The sequence below is a fragment of the Pleurodeles waltl genome, chromosome 10 (assembly GCF_031143425.1).
Source record: "Pleurodeles waltl isolate 20211129_DDA chromosome 10, aPleWal1.hap1.20221129, whole genome shotgun sequence".
Lineage (NCBI taxonomy): Eukaryota > Metazoa > Chordata > Amphibia > Caudata > Salamandridae > Pleurodeles > Pleurodeles waltl.
Genome location: NC_090449.1, coordinates 463,078,505 through 463,098,237, shown reverse-complemented (window position 1 = coordinate 463,098,237; position 19,733 = coordinate 463,078,505). Strand labels below are relative to the sequence as shown.

Below are 19,733 nucleotides of genomic sequence, written 5' to 3'. Positions count from 1 at the left end.
AGAGCAGAAGATTTGATGCTGCATGGAAAAGAGTTACTTCCCAAGCAGCAAATCAATGAAGAATAGTTAATTCTCAAGCACTGCTAGCCCGCTATGATAGAGCTCACTGGAATGAGGTGCAGGATATTATACAGCATCTCCCAAAAGAACACCAAAAGCGGGCACAACAAGTGGTAGAGGAAGGGCAAGCCATTGTAACAATCAAATAAGATCTGCCCTTGATGCTGCTGTTACAGCTGCAAGGATCGTTAACACAGCCATTACAATCAGAAGGCATGCATGGCTACGCTTAAACCAGAAATTCAACAGGCTGTGCTAAACATGCCTTTTGATAAAAAGCACCTCTTTGGCCCAGAAGTGGACACTACAATCGTGAAATTATGAAAAGACTCTGATAAAGCAATGAGTGCTCTGTACACCACACCATACAGCGGGTCATTTCGTAGGCCTCAGTTTCGATCTTCCGAGTCTTCTACCTCACAAACAAAGCAGCCATCTCAAACCCAGTACCATACAGAGGTCAATACTCTAGAAATAGAGGTAAATTCCAAACCTCTAATCAGCCAGCTACCCAACCAAAGCAGTGACTTACTTCACTCCCTTCCACTCCATACATCTCCTGTGGCGGGAAGACTACAGCAGTTCCACTCTCATTGGCAAAATACCACCACAGACAGTTGGGTATTATCAGTTATCTGCAATGGCTATTGCCTAGAATTGATAAACACCCCTCCAAATATTCCGCCAAGATATCACAAATTATCCCCAGAACATACAGTTCTGCTACAACAAGAGGTTCAATCTCTACTACTCAAACAAGCAATAGAAGTAGTTCCACAGTCCCAACAAGGAACAGGGGTATACTCTCTATACTTCCTAATTCCCAAAAACGATTGCACCCTCAGACCAATATTAGACCTCAGGCCCCTCAATCTCTACATCTTGTCAGAGCATTTTCACATGGTAACTCTGCAAGATGTTATCCCACTGCTACAAAAACAAGATTTTACGACAGCTCTAGACGTAAAAGATGCGTATTTCCACATACCCATCCACCCAGCTCACAGAAAATATCTCAGGTTTGTCATAGCAGTAAAACACTACCAGTTCAAAGTGTTACCATTTGGCATAACAGCTCCAAGGGTGTTCACAAAGTGTCTAGCGGTAGTAGCAGCATACTTAAGAAGACAACACATCCATGTCTTTCCATATCTAGATGATTGGCTAATAAAATCAAACAATCATACACAATGCCAAAAACATACATGTTATGTGATAGAAACTCTGCACACCCTAGGATTTTCTATAAAGTACCAAAAGTCACACCTTCAACCATCACAAGTACAACCGTATCTAGGTGCTATCCTAAATACTCAACTAGCTCTAGCGTATTCAATACCCAAAGGATACAAGGTTTCCAAAATCTAATTCCACTCATATAGCCAACAATACACTGTAAGATTTATCATGAAGATTTTAGGAATGATGGCATCTTGCATAGCAATAGTTAGACATGCAAGATTAAACTTGAGGCCCTTACAGCAGTGCCTTGCACAACAATGGTCACAGGCACCACGGTCAACTTCAAGATCTAGGGGGTCATTCTAACATTGGCGGGAACTGCCAAATGGCCGCTCCGCAGTCAGAAGACCGCTGGGGCCATTCTGACTTTCCCGCTGGGCCGGCGGGCACCCGCCAAGGGAGCGCCCGTCGGCACAGCGGGAAAGAGGCCTGCAACACAGAAGCCGGCTCCGAATTGAGCTGGTGGTGTTGCAGGTGTGCGATGGGTGCAGTTGCACCCGTCGCGATTTTCACTGTCTGCTATGCTGGGGCCCTGTTATGGGGCCCTTGCACTGCCCATGCCAGTGGCATGGGCAGTGCAGGGGCCCCCACGGGTCCCACGACACCCGTTCCCGCCATCCTGTTCCAGGCGGTAAAAACCACCAGAAACAGGCTGGCGGGAAGGGGGTCGGAATCCCCAGGTTTAGCCCAGCCAGGGGAAATCCGGCGGGAAAGGATCCCCTTTTCTGACCGTGGCGGAGAATGGGCTATGAAGCACCGCCAGCCTGTTGGCGGTGCTTCAGTCATTCGTGGCCCTGGCGGTCTTCGACCGCCAGGGTCAGAATGACCCCCCTAGTGTTGATGGTGCGCCAAGCACATATGTCCCTTCAATGGTGGAATCGCAGCAGTTTAATGAAGGGGTGGTCGTTTCAAGACCCTGTGCCTCAAACCATAATTACAACAGATGCATCAATGATTGGTTGGGGAGCTCACCTAAACAATCACTCCATTCAAGGGCAATGGGATGTCAAACAGAAACAGCTACACATAAACCACTTAGAATTATTGGCTGTATTCCTTGCCCTAAAAGCATTTCAACCTCTTCTCAAACAGAAGAATGTTCTCATAAAGACAGACAACATGACAACCGTGTATTATCTCAACAAACAGGGAGGGAGACATTCATCTCAACTGTCCCTTCTAGCCTAATAGCATAGTACATTCCAGGAATAGACAATTAGTTGGCAGATGTCCTCAGTAGAAATCACCAATAAACACACGAATGGGAGATTCACCCCCAAGTACTTCAAAAGTACTTTCAAAAGTGGGGAACACCAAACATAGATCTATTCGCAACAAGCGAAAACACAAAATGCCAAACTTTGCATCCAGGCAACCACATCCCCTGTCTAGGGGCAATGCTCTATGGATCAGTTGGTCAGGGATATTTGCTTACGCTATTCCCCCTCTCCCACTCCTTCCATTTCTGGTCAACAAGTTGCGTCTAACGTCACTCAACATGATACTCATAGCACCAACATGGGCATGTCAGCCTTGGTACAAAACACTACTAGACCTGTCTGTAGTACCTCACTCCAAACTCCCAAACAGACCAGATTTGTTAACACAAAACAAAGTTCAAATCAGGCATCCAAACCCCAATGGATTGTTAGATGTATACAAACTTGTTATATCAAAGCAAAAAGACAACTTTTAATCACTCCTAAAGTACATTCTACAGGAAAAAAAGGTGCAACAATGGCTCTTTTTTAGGAAACATACCAATGGCTGATATTTGTAAAGCAGCTACATGGTCAACCCGTCATACATTTACTAAACACTACTGTGTTGATGTTTTCTCACAACAAAAAGCCACTGTAGGACAAGCTGTCTTAAGAACATTATTTCAAACAACTTCAACTCCTACAGGCTAGCCACCGCTTTTTGGGGAGAACTAACTGCTTTGTAGTCTATGCATAGCATGTATATCTGCAGCTACACATCATTGAACAGATAATGTCACTTACCCAGAGTACATCTGTTCGAGGCATGTAGTGCTGCAGATTCACATGCACCCTCCCTCCTCCCCGGAAGCCTGTAGTTGTTTAAGTTACTAACATTTGTACATATGTATATACATTTACATTTGCATGGTTATCTTTTTTCTCTTATACACTCACTCCTTTCTTCACCCTCTGCGGGAAAACAATCTAACAATGGATTTGATGCCCATGCGCAATGGAACCGAAGAGAGGAGTCACTCGTTCCTATGACTCCGAAAAGACTTCTTCGAAGAAAAATAACTTGTAACACTCCGAGCCCAACACTAGATGTCGATATAGATATGCATAGCATGTGAATCTGTAGCACTACATGCCACGAACAGATGTACACTGAATAAGTGACATTTTCCATGTATACCTTCTAGTGTTGCACAATATAAACAGCGCATGCAGCTGCACTCTGGGGATCATATTATTTGAATGGAGTGCTGTATGAAAACAATTGGTGGCATGTAACATTGTGCAATGACAAATTTGAACGCGTATGAGGTCTGGATGTTTAATGTGATGGCAATCACGCCAGTGCTCGAGACGGTGACGTCACACGCAGATCAGCAGTACTTCCACATGCTGAGCAGTGTCCCTAATGGCTACAACTAAACTGTGCCGCAGTCTAGATGTTTAACTTGATGGCGATCACATAAGTGCTCAAGACTGTATCGTCATGCACAGATCAGCAGCACTTCCACATGCTGAGCAGTGTGTAGTGTGGGTTAACAAGCATAAAAGCGGTGACACGTCACGAAGGGTTTCAGTAAAGGTGAAGATTTATTTCTGTTTGAGAAATAACCATAAAGAGCCACGGCGTCACTGATCTCCAGACAAGACGGCAGTTGCATCGTTTTCCTCCAGGCAACAAGAGACACAATTTCTAAGATACACAATTGAACTGGCTTACATCATGATATTCCAAATTGGCACGATGCAAACCATGTTACTAAGAAATAACAGGCAACAACTGAAACTTACAACTAAACAACACTACACAATGTCCCTTGAGGATATAAGGGCTGAAGACTTGTTGCCTATTTGTAGTAAATTACTTCGTAGAAGGTAAGGCTTGACATCCGACTTAAAAAAAAAAAACAAATGGAAGTATACAAGGCCCACACTTTACACAATTGCCCCCAGTGAGCAACTGGCATTCCTGGAATGCAGAAGCTCACAAGAGTAATACATATGAGATTTCTATACTACGTAATACAATTCCAAACCTAGATCGATAAAACATTCAAGTACAAACACAACATGGACACTTTTTGGTACTTGCAAGTACTGTACTGGTTAATTGTTTCACTAATTAGCATTTGTCTTTTTATTATTGAATACATTTGTTTATGTAAATGTCTTGTTTGAAGCACACATCTACTGCCACAACTACCATTAATTGTTTGCAATGAATTTGGCAGTATGTTCTGCTATGAAAATTAAATCTATAATCATGTCACTGCTGCCTTTAAAAATCCTTTGTGTCCAATTTTCTTTTTTTTTTCTTTTTTCTTTTTTCTTTTTTTTTTTTTAAATGATGCCCTCCCTGATGCTTCATAAATATACAGTTCCTTTATTTTTCAACGTTGTGGTGTGTTCATTTCCAAGAAAAGACTACTCCAGCTTCTTGTAATACCGAATGGATACCATTAAGAAATTCCAGACTGGAGCTCCCTTACTCAACAAAGGAGATGTAGTGTTCTCTTTCCTGAGATATGTAATATTTGCCTTCCTTTACTAGCCCTAATCAGTTAAAAAAAAAAAATACAATATGCTTCCTCTTTAACCACCTATAGAGTAATATGCCCCTCTGATCAATCGCCTTTCGCTACATTAGGTAGGCGGAGAATCTAGGTGCTCTTTTTTATACATAAATCATCTCTTTACTCTCATGAAATGGAAAAACGTGTAAGAGTGCAGAAAATGATTTTTGATGTGAACAAAATGATGCACAATTAGATGTTTCCTTTTGAGTAGTACCAGTAATGCCACATTAGAATTAGAGGATCCTAGCTGGGACACATCTGTACTATATCACATCACAGATCTATAAAACTTTTGAGAAGTTTCCAGAACCACCTTTTGAAAATGTATCAGTCCTTCTGAGAACTGGTGGGCAAGATTATTTCATCAAACATTGTGGAACAGAGAGCCTCAACTAATGATTGAAGGTACAGCGTGTAGTGCATAATGCGTAAGAATAGGAAACTATAAATTAAATGTAACAATTTTGATTTCAGTCACATTTAAGTCATATTGGAATCTAGGACTTAACGTTCTTGATTATGTACACGTCTGAATAATAGTAACATTTATGTGAATGTAGTTCAATGAGTTTATCTAATGTGAAGATGAAACATACTTTCTATTTTACAGGGTTTGGAGGTTCTTTCATGGCTCCTTCTGCAGCTCCAATAACTCCAGCTCAGAATAATGTATTGCAGACTAACTTTTATGCAGCTTTTGGAGCAACCCCTTCAACTGGTGGGAGCTCATTTGATCCATCAGGTAAGGAAGAGATTTCCACATAAAGAATATTTACAACCGAAAACAAATCTGTGTGTTTGCAGTGAAGTTATTGTCATCACTATTCAGAGACTTTGACTTGTTTTCATTACTATAAACCAGACTCCACTTGTGTTATTCTTCTTCTGTAGTTCCAATTGCAAGTTTATTTCCTATCACTTTACTTTCCAATTACTTTATTTAGATATTTGAAATGTATTTCTTTGCCCTTAAGCACTGTCACCACTTAAACTTCTTGTCCACCCATCCATTCTGAACTCTGTTTTATTATGTTCAGTCTTCTGCCTCTGTCTGCTTTCCAACGCGCTCTACTGAGTCTTTCTTCATATGTAATGTCTTTTCACGTTTAGCACTTCATGCTTATAATAGATGTCTCCAAGATGTTGTCACTTCATTTTCTACAAATTTACATTGTAAAGAAAATATCTAAAATCTCCTGCTTTATGTTTCCGTCCAGGGCTCTTCCTGTAGGAACCTAACCACCAATAATGTCATTGCTTGCATGACTGGCACATTGCAATGTTACATAGAAAAAAGGGAAACGTCAAGAGTTAGGATGTTCAGCTTGCATTGTCAGTTTATGTTTTACGGTGTCACTGAGCATTGGATCCTGGATTTTCTTGTGATGTTTCTCTAAAATTTCCCATTTCTCCTTTTGAATAAGCTCACCTTTGAATTTGCATCAGCACTGCAAAGGTATTAAATCTGAGTACTTGCATGGTAATCTTTCCAGCTTAATAACTCCAGTGTTTTAAAGCACTATTTGCAGAGAGTGGTTTTTTTCTTCATAACTTTTGTAGTGGCACGTATTCATCCTCCCAGGACACTTGAGCATGACAGTTTTGCCATTATTGTTCCAAAGTCCAGGGCATCAGAGGATTTCATCAGAGGTCTGCTGATAATCGGTGCTCATATGAGAACTTTCCCAACAATTCCGTCTGTCTCCAGACTCAGGATGTGGAATCTTTGGCATTCAGTTCTACTTCTTCTTTACAGCCCTCCTGATGGAATCAAGTATTTTAAACAGCAGGAAAGGGCTTGGAAAACTCTGACCTCAACAGGATGTCTTCATTCAGTGACCATCTCCTCTCTACCAGCACAACTTTTAGCGCTTATCGATGATTACACTCTTATAAGGCATAGGAGTAAGTACCATGCATCTATATATCCTGCCTTGGAAGGATGTCCTGATAATTTGTCTTATCAAGCTCCTTGTTAACTTGCCTCAAGAAAAGAGAATTGGTGTGGTCACAAAGACTTGGTTTATTGACTTTTCCATACCCTTCCTGTGGTAGCTTCATGCCATTGTCAGCCCTAGAGCTCAGAACATCCTCACAAAGCAGCCATTCATGGGAAACATAATGTGTCCCACTGTTGATGCACATTAAATCACTTATATGGCTTGTAACCTCATATGGAATGTGTATTAAATGTCTTTGGAATAATACAACCTACAGTTTTGCAGCATGAATCTTTTATATATTCACATACTGTGCATTATTCTGCCATCTAGTGATTGTGTTTGGAATTCTCCATTGATTTAGTCCTTTTGATTTTTTTGTTTGCTGGTGGGCGTCACTGAAACCACCATTTGGTGTCCCCTTGTAATGTTGTCCTACTTCCTCCAGATGTTACCGCCCTTGGTCGGCATATTCAGATTCTTTTTTTTTTTCCTGTTGGGTCTGGATGCTAGCAGAGAAGTCTCCAACACGAGGAAATAGTTTGGAAGGAGTCAGAAGTTTTTTTGAAGCGAAGTTTGTAGAATCTGGAAAAATTGTTGGCAGGAAGTGGACAAAAAAGGAAAGCCAGAGGAAGATAAGTTTTGTTCATTCGACAGAGTAGTGAGAATGCTCATTCAGGGGGTCCCCTGTTCGGAGTAACGGAGAAAACGCTGTTCCAGTTTTGCAAAAATTGTCACCACAAGTACGCCCAAAAGGACAAAAATATGGTGTGTAATCTCTGCCTACCACGGGAACACTGGAGTGAAGATTACATCACCTGCGCAGTGTTTGCACTGAAGACTTTGAAGGTAAGAGTGAGACAGAGAATGATCGACCATGCATTACAGTGCTAGAAGTCCACACCGTCTCTCAGAGACATTTGGCTGTTGAGCGACAATGATGAGAAAATCGCACAGGGAGCCGAAGGCGCGACATCAGAAGGTTATCGGAAAATCATCGACGTGGAGGAACAAACATCTAAGAAGAACCAAAACGTGGGGGTAAGAGACACTGGGCACTCTGCTCAAGACTTCTGAGTCAAAAAAATCGGACTCGAACGCACAAGGGACCTTCAGGGTCAAACATCTTACTGCCCACAACCATCACCCAAGGAAAGGATTCTCACGGAGCCCTCAAGGGGAATTCTGCTGGTAGCAGAACTCCGAAAAAACTTATAACGTCAAAGGATGGATGGGAAAAAGATGCTTCAACATCGAAAGCACAACAGTCGAGAGGAGGTCACCGAAGTGCTATGACAGAGTCCACGTCGAAAGAGGGTTTGATGTCAAAGACAAAGATCCCAAATGGGCCATCAACACTGAAAAGAAAGGGAGGTGGCACAAGACCGGAATGTCCATGTTATTACATCGGAGAAAGGAATTCGACAATAGTCGTAAAGAATTTAGAATTCATCAAAAAGCTTTGACGCTGAAACACACTCATCTGTGATGGAAGTCGAAGAAATATAGCCTCCACTCACACCAGATCCTTAGACAGAAGAACAAGAGTTTTTCTATGAGGAGGATAAAGAGCAGACTGGAAGGTGTCAGGCCTCAGAGGGGAGTTAACACATGGAACAACAATGAGAGGACTTAAAGACAGACTCGTCTGAAGAATCATACCCATCAAAGCCCTCACCTCCCAGATGACATGGGAATGTACAATTTGGCCATCAAAAATGCAGTAAACAGGTTTAATGTACAACTCGAGAAGGATAAACCACAATCATGCTTCCTACTAGAAACATTGCTTCAAACTTGGACAAGAAGCCAAGAATCTTCAACCAGGGGTGAAAAGCCTTTAAGGAGCCAGTCACATGTAGAGCAGTGATGCCAAGGGCTGAAAAGACATATGTTTTCCTCGAAGGACCCGGCATACATAAAAGGCACCATTCCGGCTGGCTCCATAATCACAGCTACAGCCAGGACAAGGGCCAATATCTCCTCAACCTCAGTCCCCCTCCAGAAAAATAGGACAAAAGGATGGAACTTGTGGGACTCAGATTCAAGTGTAGTGCTGCAAAACTAGTGGCACATTGCAAACTCAAATGCACAGCTCAGTAGGCATGCTTATCAGCATTAGGAGGTGATGGTAGAGCTGTTAAAACACCTCCCTGAACAGTATAGGAGAAGGGCAGCACATTTTACTGAAACTCGATAAAACATTACAAAAATAAGTTTAAAATCGGCGTTAGATGCAGCAGACCCATCAAGGTGACAGATGGTGATGGGAATCGCAATAAGACGTCACTCATGGCTGAGAATATTGGAGTTTAAACCACATATGCAGGGGAATATTATAAACACCCCCTTCAATGGGCAACAACTGCTCAGAAACACAGTGGATGAAAGTCTCAACCAACTAAAGAACAACAACAAAACAGCAAAGTCCATGGGTGCACTGCAGTTTCGAGGATGATTATGAAAGAGAATATTTACTACAAGATGACCAGCCTCAAGGGAAAGCTTCCAGACAGGAAGCTCACATCAAGGCTTCCAGAGCAGGACACAAACCACCTCAACTGATCAAAGTTGGCAGCATCTGCAACAGGGGCGAGGTTCCTTTCGAGGAAGATTCAGAGGGAGAAGACAAACAACCAGAGGAGGTGCAGCTCCTGCAAATAAGTGACTGTTCAGAGAAGGCCAAACTATCAAAAATGACAAGGAAAAAAAAACATTAAATTCAAATTCAAACACAGCACACCAGTCGGTGGAAGGTTTAAGGACTTCCTCCTGGAGTGGAGGAAAATAACTTAAGGCAGGTGGATTTTTAAATAACAATCCAATTTGAATATTGCATAGAACTAAGCAAATTACCCCCAGGAAGGGGACCAAAGAGGAAAATACACTCAAAAGAGGAGATAGCTCATCTCAAAGAGGGCGAAGAGTTGTTGGACACGAGGGCAATAGAATTAATCACAAAACAGGAAATCAACAAGGGCAAGTAAACTACATATTTCCTAATTCCAAAGGTAGATGGATCCTTATGCTCAATTCTAGTCCTCAGATTCATAAACAAGATTATAAAGATTCAAAATGACAGCCTTACAGGAAGTCATAAGACAACTTCAAGAAGGGGATTACATGGCAACCATAGACTTGAAGGACGCTTACCTGCACATCCCTATGAATGCAAGACACAAGGAATACCTAAGGTTTGTGGTCAACGGGACATACATTGCTGGCATTTGGAATAATATCTGCACCAAGTGCTTACAAAATGCCTTGCAGCTGTAGCTGTGCATCTCAGATGAAGGGTAATACATGTATATCTGTAGCTTGACGACTGGTTAGTAAGAGCAAACTCTGCAAGCAGTATATTCACTGGGTAATGCAGACACTGTACACACTAGGTTTCTCATTGAACATAGCGAAGTCTTCTCCAGAGTTAGAACAGGAAAAGGTTTTTCTGGGTGCAAGATTGAATTCAATTCAAGGGAAAGCATACCCTAACTCGAAGAGGACTCAATCCCTTCTGGAAGAGATTTACCATTACCGCAGGGGGCAAGGTCTGACAGCGAGGATGGTGGGGAAACTACTAGGGAAGATGGCATCTTGCTTTCCATTGATCCCATATGCGAGACTTCACATGAGACAGATCCAGGAGTGGCTTCAAAGTCAGTGGTCACAGGCAACGGGGAGTTGGCAAGAGCTAGTGGTTGTCACATTAAAAAGTACAGGAGGATCAGTCAAATAATAAAATCTTTAATTTGGGCAGTTAAGGCCATAAACAACTAAGCCAATACGAAATAAATAATTAAGAAGCAATAAATACATAACTTTCATAATTATAAAAGACAGAATCATTAACACCATACAATTCTGAATTTCCATAACTCGTCATTGTATAATTTTGTCAGAGGCTGCAAAGCCAAAATAAGTATCAACAGGTAAAATAAAACAAGCAATAGTAGTTACCCTCCATAGTTCTTGTTTGTACTGCAGACCTTAAGAATGAACATACACTAAAACAGATGTCTGGTGTAATCAATAATTGCAAAAAGTGCAAGGCCTCACTACACCTGCGATAACCTGATGATTTTAACACAGGTTTGAGAAAAAGGTGGCATATATGACTGTAGTGCTTGAAAAAAAGCATGTAATGTAAGAATAACTGCCTAGAGGTCCCTACGGAGCTACAAGCTAAGGGAGAGGCTCCCAGGAAGTCTGATTGTCACCCATTACTCAGGAGCCTCCAGACTGTGCCAGCTCTGAGATGAAACAAAAGTGACCGCTCCCAATCAGTTAAATTCAGGGAAAGATACAGAACATGCTTCACGTCGAGAAAGATCTATAAAACGTCAGCATGGTACTTTTATCAGCTCAGATTTTAGCCTCCTCTCCTCGTAAGCTTCCCCAAATAGGCACCTTACCCTGTTCTTATCAACGTTGTTGACTTCCTCAAGTTTCAGGAATAGGTCAGATAGTCTTAATGACTGAAATGTTCTAAAAATATAGCTTAACCAAGGAGACCTCTCTCCAGGCTCAGGCAATCCGTAATGACGACTCTGCTTGGAGGATGGCCGAGATTCTAATCAAGAGCACAAGCGGAGCCAGGTGTACCTTATCTTCTATATAATGTTGTCTTAGCTCAGAATTAATAATATAATTAGGGGCTCGGTGGAAGCTGAAGCATCTTCTGGCAAATCGGTTTTCCACTAACTGGAGGGTAACACAGTTGTAATGTCAATCAATCAATCAATCAATCAATCAAATGTCCCCAAATCCCTGCCCCATATGTGGCACCCGAAATGCTTTGCGGATTATAGATTTTAAGAAAGGATCCTAAAGTCCTCTTCCCCTCTTGTCCTTTGAAGATTAAGAATAGCTCCTGCTGATCTGCTTACCTTTAGACATGAGCTAGATACCTGGGGCTGCCAAGAGCCCTTTGAGTTGAAAATTACACCCAAGTAGCTGAAGTTTTTAACACTACTTGGTGGCTGCCCTTGAACAACAAGCCTTCAAGAGGAAGCGCACCCTGGGCCACAAGCCATAATCTGTGATTGCCATGGTTTGTTGCAAGATCTAGACTGCTCATGAACTCGACAAAATGAGTCACCAACGTTCGCAGGGTATTGGGGGTCCGCGCTAACAGAACCACATCATCGGCGACTCTTGGGACATCTACATGGCATGCGATTAAATCAGGGCAAACATCATCAATATGAAAAAATAAATACTAACGAAGCTGGTGCAGGAGGAAATGCCGTGATGGAACAGAGAAAACATTACACAAGGAAGGCCTTTTATACAACCAAATCCATCTGTGACAGTATCCACAGATGCCTCTCACGTTGAATGGGGGGCACACATGGGGTCCCTCAAAGTAAGAGGGATATGGAGGGATCAGGATGCAGTACGACACATCAACCTCCTAGAACTGAAAATGGATTTCCTTACCCTCAAAGCATTCCAGAACCAGCTTTGGGGGAAGACAATATAACTGCAATGTTTTACATCGACAAGCAAGAGGAGACTGAATCCCCACTCCTATCAAGGTTGGCTTAACTGCTCTGGAAATGGGCAATACAGAGGAACATGGACATTCAGGCAATATACTTACTGGGAAAGGACAATGTTGAGGCAGACAGAGTGAGCAAACAAGTCTCATGCTCCCACGAATGGGAGCTCAAACAAACAGTAATAGAAAGGATCTTTCAAAGGTGGGGCACAACATCAGTGGTTCTATTTGCAGCTCTACAGAAAGTAAAATGCCAGAACTTTGCCTCCAGTCACCCGCACCGTCCATCACTGGGGAATGCCTTTTCGATAAACTGGTCAGGGACATTGACATACGACTTTCTCCCAATCCCGTTGTTGCACACAGTAGTCAACAAATGCAAGAGGAGTCACATGACATTAATCCTGATCGCACCGCAATGGCCAATACAAACACGGTACTCCGAGATATTGCAATTAGCACAATGGAGAGGCCAAAGGCTACCAAGACAACAGGATCTATTGTCCATGAAAGAAGGAAGGGTATTACGCCCAGAACCAGAATCCTTGAACCTAACGTCATGGCTCCTGAAGAGTTAGAATTTGGTCATTTAAAGTTACCAAAAAAAGACAATGGCAGTATTGAGGGAGGCAAGAAAACAGACAACAAGAAAGTATTCCACAGAAAAATAGAAGAGTTTCACTGTGGTGTGTAACAAAGGGGTTACACAAGAAAAGCACCCATGAAAAGACAGTTCTAAGGTAGCTGACAGATCTCCTACAAGAAGATCTTACATATGCATCCTTGAAGGTTGATCTAGTGGCAGTAGTGGCTTACACAAGGGGATATATGGGAAGACGTTTTTCACGCACCAGTAGTAAAGAGATTCCTAAAAGGAGCAACAAGAGGCACTACCCCAAAGAGGATGCCAGCACCCGCATGGAACCTAAATGTGGTGTTAACTCAAATCATGAAAAACAAATTGAGCCATTACTTAAGGCTACTTTGCAGATGCTAACTCCAAAAGTGGCCTTCTTAGTAGCCATTACATCACTACCCAGAGTGACTGAGTTACAAGCACTCACTTGGACAGAATTAGAGACGCACAATTCCTACCAATGATAGGCTCGCAATTTCATATCAAGCAAATTATACAAATACCAAGTTTCTTTCAGAGCCTGAAGACCCTTGCAGAAAGAACTTTGCATACATTGGACGCAAGATGGTCAATCGTACTACACTGAAAAAATAAAATCTTTGCGGAAGACTCAACGGCTACTTTTGTCATTTGGTAAAGGTTATCTGGGCATATCGGTAACTAAGAACACTGTAGCAAGAAGGATTAAACAAAAAATGAAGTTGTGCCAGACAAATGCATGAGAAAGGTTGCAAAAGGTAACAGGAGCGCACACTACACAGTAAAAAGGGGCAAACATTGCCTTTTTAGCAAGTACTCTGCTGCAGGAAATTTGCATGGCAGCAACATGGGCATCAGTATATTTGTTCAGAAGACATTACTGTATTGAAATACACAGGAACAAGGAAGCACAAGTAGGTCAAAAGGTGACACAACATCGGTTTACAAATCAATACCCAGGCACCACAAGAGTAAAACCTCTTTGAAATCAATGCACAGGGTGTGAATCCAGAAAAGATTCACTCTGCAAAACCTAAAGTTCCTTACCCGTAGGTGTAGTTTTTCAGCTTGAAGAATTTTCTGGATTCACAAGCGACCCACCCACTTCCACCAAGCAGATGGGAGTAAGGAAAAAAAGGATTTGAAGATGGCGACCAGGGGTGGGAACATCTGGAGGAAGTTGGACGACGTCACAAGGGTACACCAAATGGTGTCTTCGTCAGTGCCTACCAACAAACAAAAAAATCAAGAGAAGGACTAAAAATCAATGGAGTTCTGAATCCAACCATTATTTGGCAGAATAATGCACAACATGTGAACCCAGAAAATTCTTCAAACAGCAAAACTACACCTACAGATAAGAAACTTTACATTTTCATTCACTTTTAGACAGCCACAATGGATTGAACATACTGAGTGCAGGCTGTTTAAGTTTCTTGAGTGCTCAGATTGCCTGCTTTAAAAAAAAAAAAAAATCTCTCACAAAATGATCATGCATCGCCAGACCCATTGTACAGCTAGTGTTCTGTATATGGTCTCATGTTTTCCGTTCATTGCTTCTGGTTACTATGACAGCAACAGCTTTCTATATTGAGATCTGGTCATTCTTCTCTCATGAGTTTCAGCGGATGGAAATATAAACTGTAATGCTCTGACTGTATTTAAAGACACTCAAATGGATGAAGACCAATGAAAAGAGGGAAGTGACAACAGAGGCCTTCCTCTAGTTTATTTATACATCATCTCAATCGTCAATAAGCATATGTAACAGAGGTAAAAGTGATGACAATCAATTTATGGAAAAAATGCTTTCTATAAATTAATTTCTCTCCCTGAAGCAAGCAGATGTTTATAATTCTTACGAAAGCAACCTGCATGTGTAGATTAGATACCAGGGTTTCTGAAGCATTGTGAAATGGGGTTTTCTTGGAGACTTATTGAGAGGTAAGTGAGCAAGAGCATGCAAATGCTACTTTTTGACTATGGACAAATCTGACACCTCCTGAGTGATGAGGTTTAAGTTTGTAGGCTTGCAGGGTGAGCGTCATCTCTGTTAACCCCAGGGGGACAGGGATGAGTAAAGGATTTCCAGTTGATTGTTAGTTGCTTTTCACTGCCTCCGATGAGATTCTTGCACTGTATAAGACTGGCTCAGCTGCCCTTAAAATTCTTCCCAACGCTCCTGATCTATACTCATGGTCATTTTGGTCTGGGCGTCCTATGAGTTTGAAAACTGAAAACATTGCCGTCATTGGTTGGAAGGGAGACCATCTTTTGTTCCTCTCTGCTTGGTGGCAGATAGTGCAGGACATTTAAGTTCTGTCTATAGTCTGGCATAGGTTCAGATTGCCTCTTCCACCTGCTGCCTTTTTCTCTGAATGCATATCATCTCTCCTCTGATCTTTGTTATAACATTTTGTATGTTACCACAACTTGGCGACACAAAATGGAGAAAAGGAAGTGGATAAAATTGGAAAACTAGATTAAGTGCCTGATTTAGAGTTTACAGGTTACTTCCTCACAACATGACAAATATTCCATCCACTTAATCACAAGTGTCAGAGGATTTAATGCAAATGTAACTAGACGGATATCTGCCAAACTCTAAATCAAGCCCAAAGCTCTTCCCATTCGACAACAGAGAGCCTACAAAAGACCCTAGTTTCCCAAGTTTACGGCCACTGGGGCACTGCGCCAGGAATGGCAGACAGTATGCTGGTGCCAAGGGCCCCTTAGATCTTAGGTAGATCTGACGAGGAGGCCAAAGCAGATATAATCACACCTGCAGAATATGTAAAAGAAGGTACACGGCTGGACGCCACCCTGATGAAATAACAATCTATTGCTGACAAATAGATATCTACCGACAGTACAGACCTTAAGAGTAGCCTTCATGATGAGCTGGGGAGAGTGGCTGAAGTGAAATGTACTCTTAGCCACAATAATCTTTCTTTTCCCTAATCACCTTCCCCAGTGTACTCCTAGACAGAAATACCAGTATGCAACCACATTCTCACCATGTACCCTTATCCTTGGATGGTTGCACAGCTGACTGAGGCAACGATGTGTACCTCAAAGCGCGACCCAAGAAATTAGTCTGTTTTAAAGAACTGCTAGGCAATCAAACTAATTGAGCTGAACACTACCTGCTCTTGCTAAAATAGCAAAATTATGACAAGGTGGGCACACTCCTTGTGCTCAGTCATAAATCACAGAGGGCTAAAATATTATTGCCTGACTTGAAACAAACTTCGATATGTGGGCGATACGTGAAAGAGAAACTGCCTTCCATGCATTCTATTAAGCACTTTATACTTTAGGCTCCGAAGTCCATTCTTATATCCAGACTTATTTTCAAGCATGTGCATGGTAATCTATCATACTTTAGGATAGGGAACTGCTTGAGGCACCCATTAATCCCACTGAACTGTGCGGGGTCCTCTGCTTCATGCCTCTGGAAAAGACACATGGTAACCTTCCATAAGATTTCTATAGAATTTTGTTACCCTTTCGCCATGGCAAATGGGCAGCACCATTTTCCTCCTTGACACAAGTCTCACTCCTTCAATGTGTGAGGCTGAGATAATCATTCCCAAACCTGTAAAGGTTCCATTATACTTCTTAACACTCAGTTGCACCTTTAAATACTGATGTGAAACTACAGTATAACCCAAACTAGTTGCACAATGCCTTTATCCCTTCTTGCCCAGCTTTAATGAGATCGACCAAGTGGGGTTTATTCATCAATGCTAGGGGGCAGATAATATCAGAAATATAACTCATCTGATTTAAAAGACACACAAACCCAAAAACCGTGCTGGGATGCTGTCTGGAGACATTAAGGAAAGCATTAGACTGTTTTAGTTGGGCCTTCCTGAGAGCAGTCCCAGACAAGTTACAACTAGGCCCAAAAATTATAGATATAATTGTTGTGGCTTCTTCCTTCCCTACTGAGTTTATTAGGATCAACTGACAAATCACAAAACCAATCACACCCACGAGAGGTATAGGACAAGAATGCCCACTTTCGTGGCCTGGTGGTGGAGCCCCTGCCCACATAGATATGACGGTCGCTTATAATATCAGAATCTCCCTCACGATCAAACCCACAAAGTCAATTTGCAGATAACTTGATCTGCACATTAACTATTCTGATGGAATCTCTCATGTTTGTTGCTGCACTAGAAACCTTTGAATTGGACTCTGTTGTATTGTTTATAAGGAGAAATCAAATGTACTCAGCCTGACCATTCCCCCTCAGGATCTTACACAGTTACAAGCATTGGTCCCATTTGCAGTCTTTTAGATACTTGAGTCTAAACATTACTAGCCATCTTGAAGTATGGCCTAAAGATAACTGGCCGGAGTACTGTAGAAACATACTTGAGAAAATTGGAAAATGGCACCCCTATAAATACCATGGCTATGGTGAATTAATGTAGTAGAAATTATTATTGACCCCAGGATCCTTTTTCAATCCCTCCCTACTCCCATTCCCTCAGAGCCATCACTCTCCTGCAGAACAAAATCTGTACATTCATATGGGAAGCTAAATGCCCTGAATCTCCAATAAACTCCTCATGCTCCTGCGAGACAAAGGCAGAAAATTCTAGCCTACAACTAATAGAATATTTCTGGGTAGCATGCTTGCCATACTTACTGGAATGAGTGGTCCAGGAAAAGGAGAAACACTGGTTCCACATGGACTACACAATGACATGCCACCTCTGTGGTACCTGGCCTGGCTTCCCATTTGTCACCACCCTAAGAGTGCATAGTGCATACATAGCCACACTCACCAGAACAGTCCTTTAGATATGGGACCAGGTGGCGATTAAAAAAAAAAAAAAACTTTTCAATACCTTTACTTCACACAACACACCCATTGTGAGGAACCCTGACTTCAACCCCATGACTACTCATACCTCATGTTTGGGATGGCCGCAGTGAGACTGCAGAATACTGGGTCACCTATTTCAGAGAGGACAGATAAACATTTGAGCACTGGAGAGAAGAATTTCAAATTTTATAAAACTCATAATTTCACTACTACTCACCAAAGACACTGGGCACTACACCCTGCAAATTTCCCTGCACTACATGACCCCTTCAAGCAATTTATAAAGCTAATCTTCTCTTTCAGGCATACAAAACTCTTCATCTTCAAAACCTATTACACTATACAGAAGTCAAACTTCCACACTAATTATTGACTCCAAATACAATGGGAAGCCTACCTGGGTATGCCTATTCACGGAAAGCAATGGGAAGACATCTAGTGCAATATCCATAAGACATACAGCAGCTTCCCTCGCAGAGTGTCTACCTGCAAGATAACTGTTAGACTTTTCATCCTTGGCGTGGTCTCCCTTAACTTTTTGCCTCTGTTTCCCAGGATGTTGATGTGTGCTGGACTCTGATTTTGCTGTTTTTGTTACTCTGGGCACTTTACCACTGCTAACCAGTGCTAAAGTGCAAGTGTTCCTTTACAGAATGTGTATGTAATTGGCTTATCCATGATTGGCATATGTGATTTACTAGGAAGTCCCTAGTAAAGTGCACTAGAGGTGCCCAGGGCCTATAAATCAAATGCTACTAGTGGGCCTGCAGCACTGGTTGTGCCACCCACATGAGTAGCCCTGTAATCATGGCTCAGACCTGCCACTGCAGTGTCTGTGCGTGCAGTTTAAAGCTGTAAATTCGACTTGGCAAGTGTACCCACTTGCCAGGCCTAAACCTTCCCTTCTCTTACATGTAAGGCACCCCTACGGTAGGGCCTAGGTAGCCCCAAGGGCAGGGTGCAGTGTATGGTTAAGGTAGGACATATAGTAATGTGTTTTATATCTCATAACAGTGAAATATTGCTAAATTCGTTTTTCACTGTTGCAAGTGTGGAGTTTGTGGTCTCTGAGCTCACAATTTCAAAATGCATCTTTTACTAAAGTTGATTTTAAGATTGTGTGTTTGAAAATGCCACTTTTAGAAAGTGGGCACTTTCTTGCTTATACTATTTCTGTGACTCTGCCTGTTTGTGGATTCCTTGTGGTCAGTTTAACAGTTGGGACTGGTTGCACCTCACACTAGACAGTGACACAAAGGAAGCTGCATTTCATGATGAGCCATCTGTGCTAGAAGGGAGGGGAGGAGTGGTCACTCACACCTGAAAGGGCTGTGCCTGCCCTCACACAATGCATTCTCCAACCCCCTGGTGAGTGTCTGGGGTCTGGCCTGGGCAAGACAGGATTTCACAATCAAGAGAGACTTTGCTTTGAAGTAGGCCTTCTTCAAAGGAGAAATTGGGTATAAGAAGGGCACCCAAAACCACAGACTTTAGAACACTTCTGGAAACAAGAGGAACCTCTGCCTGGAGAAGAGCTGAAGAGCTGAGGAAGAAGAGCTGCCCTGCCTGTGACTGTGCATTGTGGAGCTATCCTGCAGTTTCTGCTTCTGCCTGTGCTAGAGGACAAAGACTGGACTTTGTGTTGCCTTCCTTCTTGGGAAGATCTCCAAGGGCTTGATTTAGAGCCTGCGTCCTTGTTGTTTGAAGTCTCTGGGACACAACGACTTCTTTCTGCCAGC

The 19,733-nt window shown here is 42.2% G+C and overlaps 1 long non-coding RNA gene across 1 annotated transcript in view; it reads left to right on the top strand.

Annotated features, from left to right (window-relative positions):
* Window positions 1–5,787, top strand: part of LOC138260769 (uncharacterized) — a 45,105-nt gene extending 39,318 nt beyond the window's left edge. Inside the window, exon 3 of the long non-coding RNA XR_011198976.1 lies at window positions 5,709–5,787. This is a non-coding gene — a long non-coding RNA (uncharacterized lncRNA). The remainder of the gene's footprint in view (window positions 1–5,708) is intronic.
* The last annotated feature ends 13,946 nt before the right edge of the window (window positions 5,788–19,733 follow it).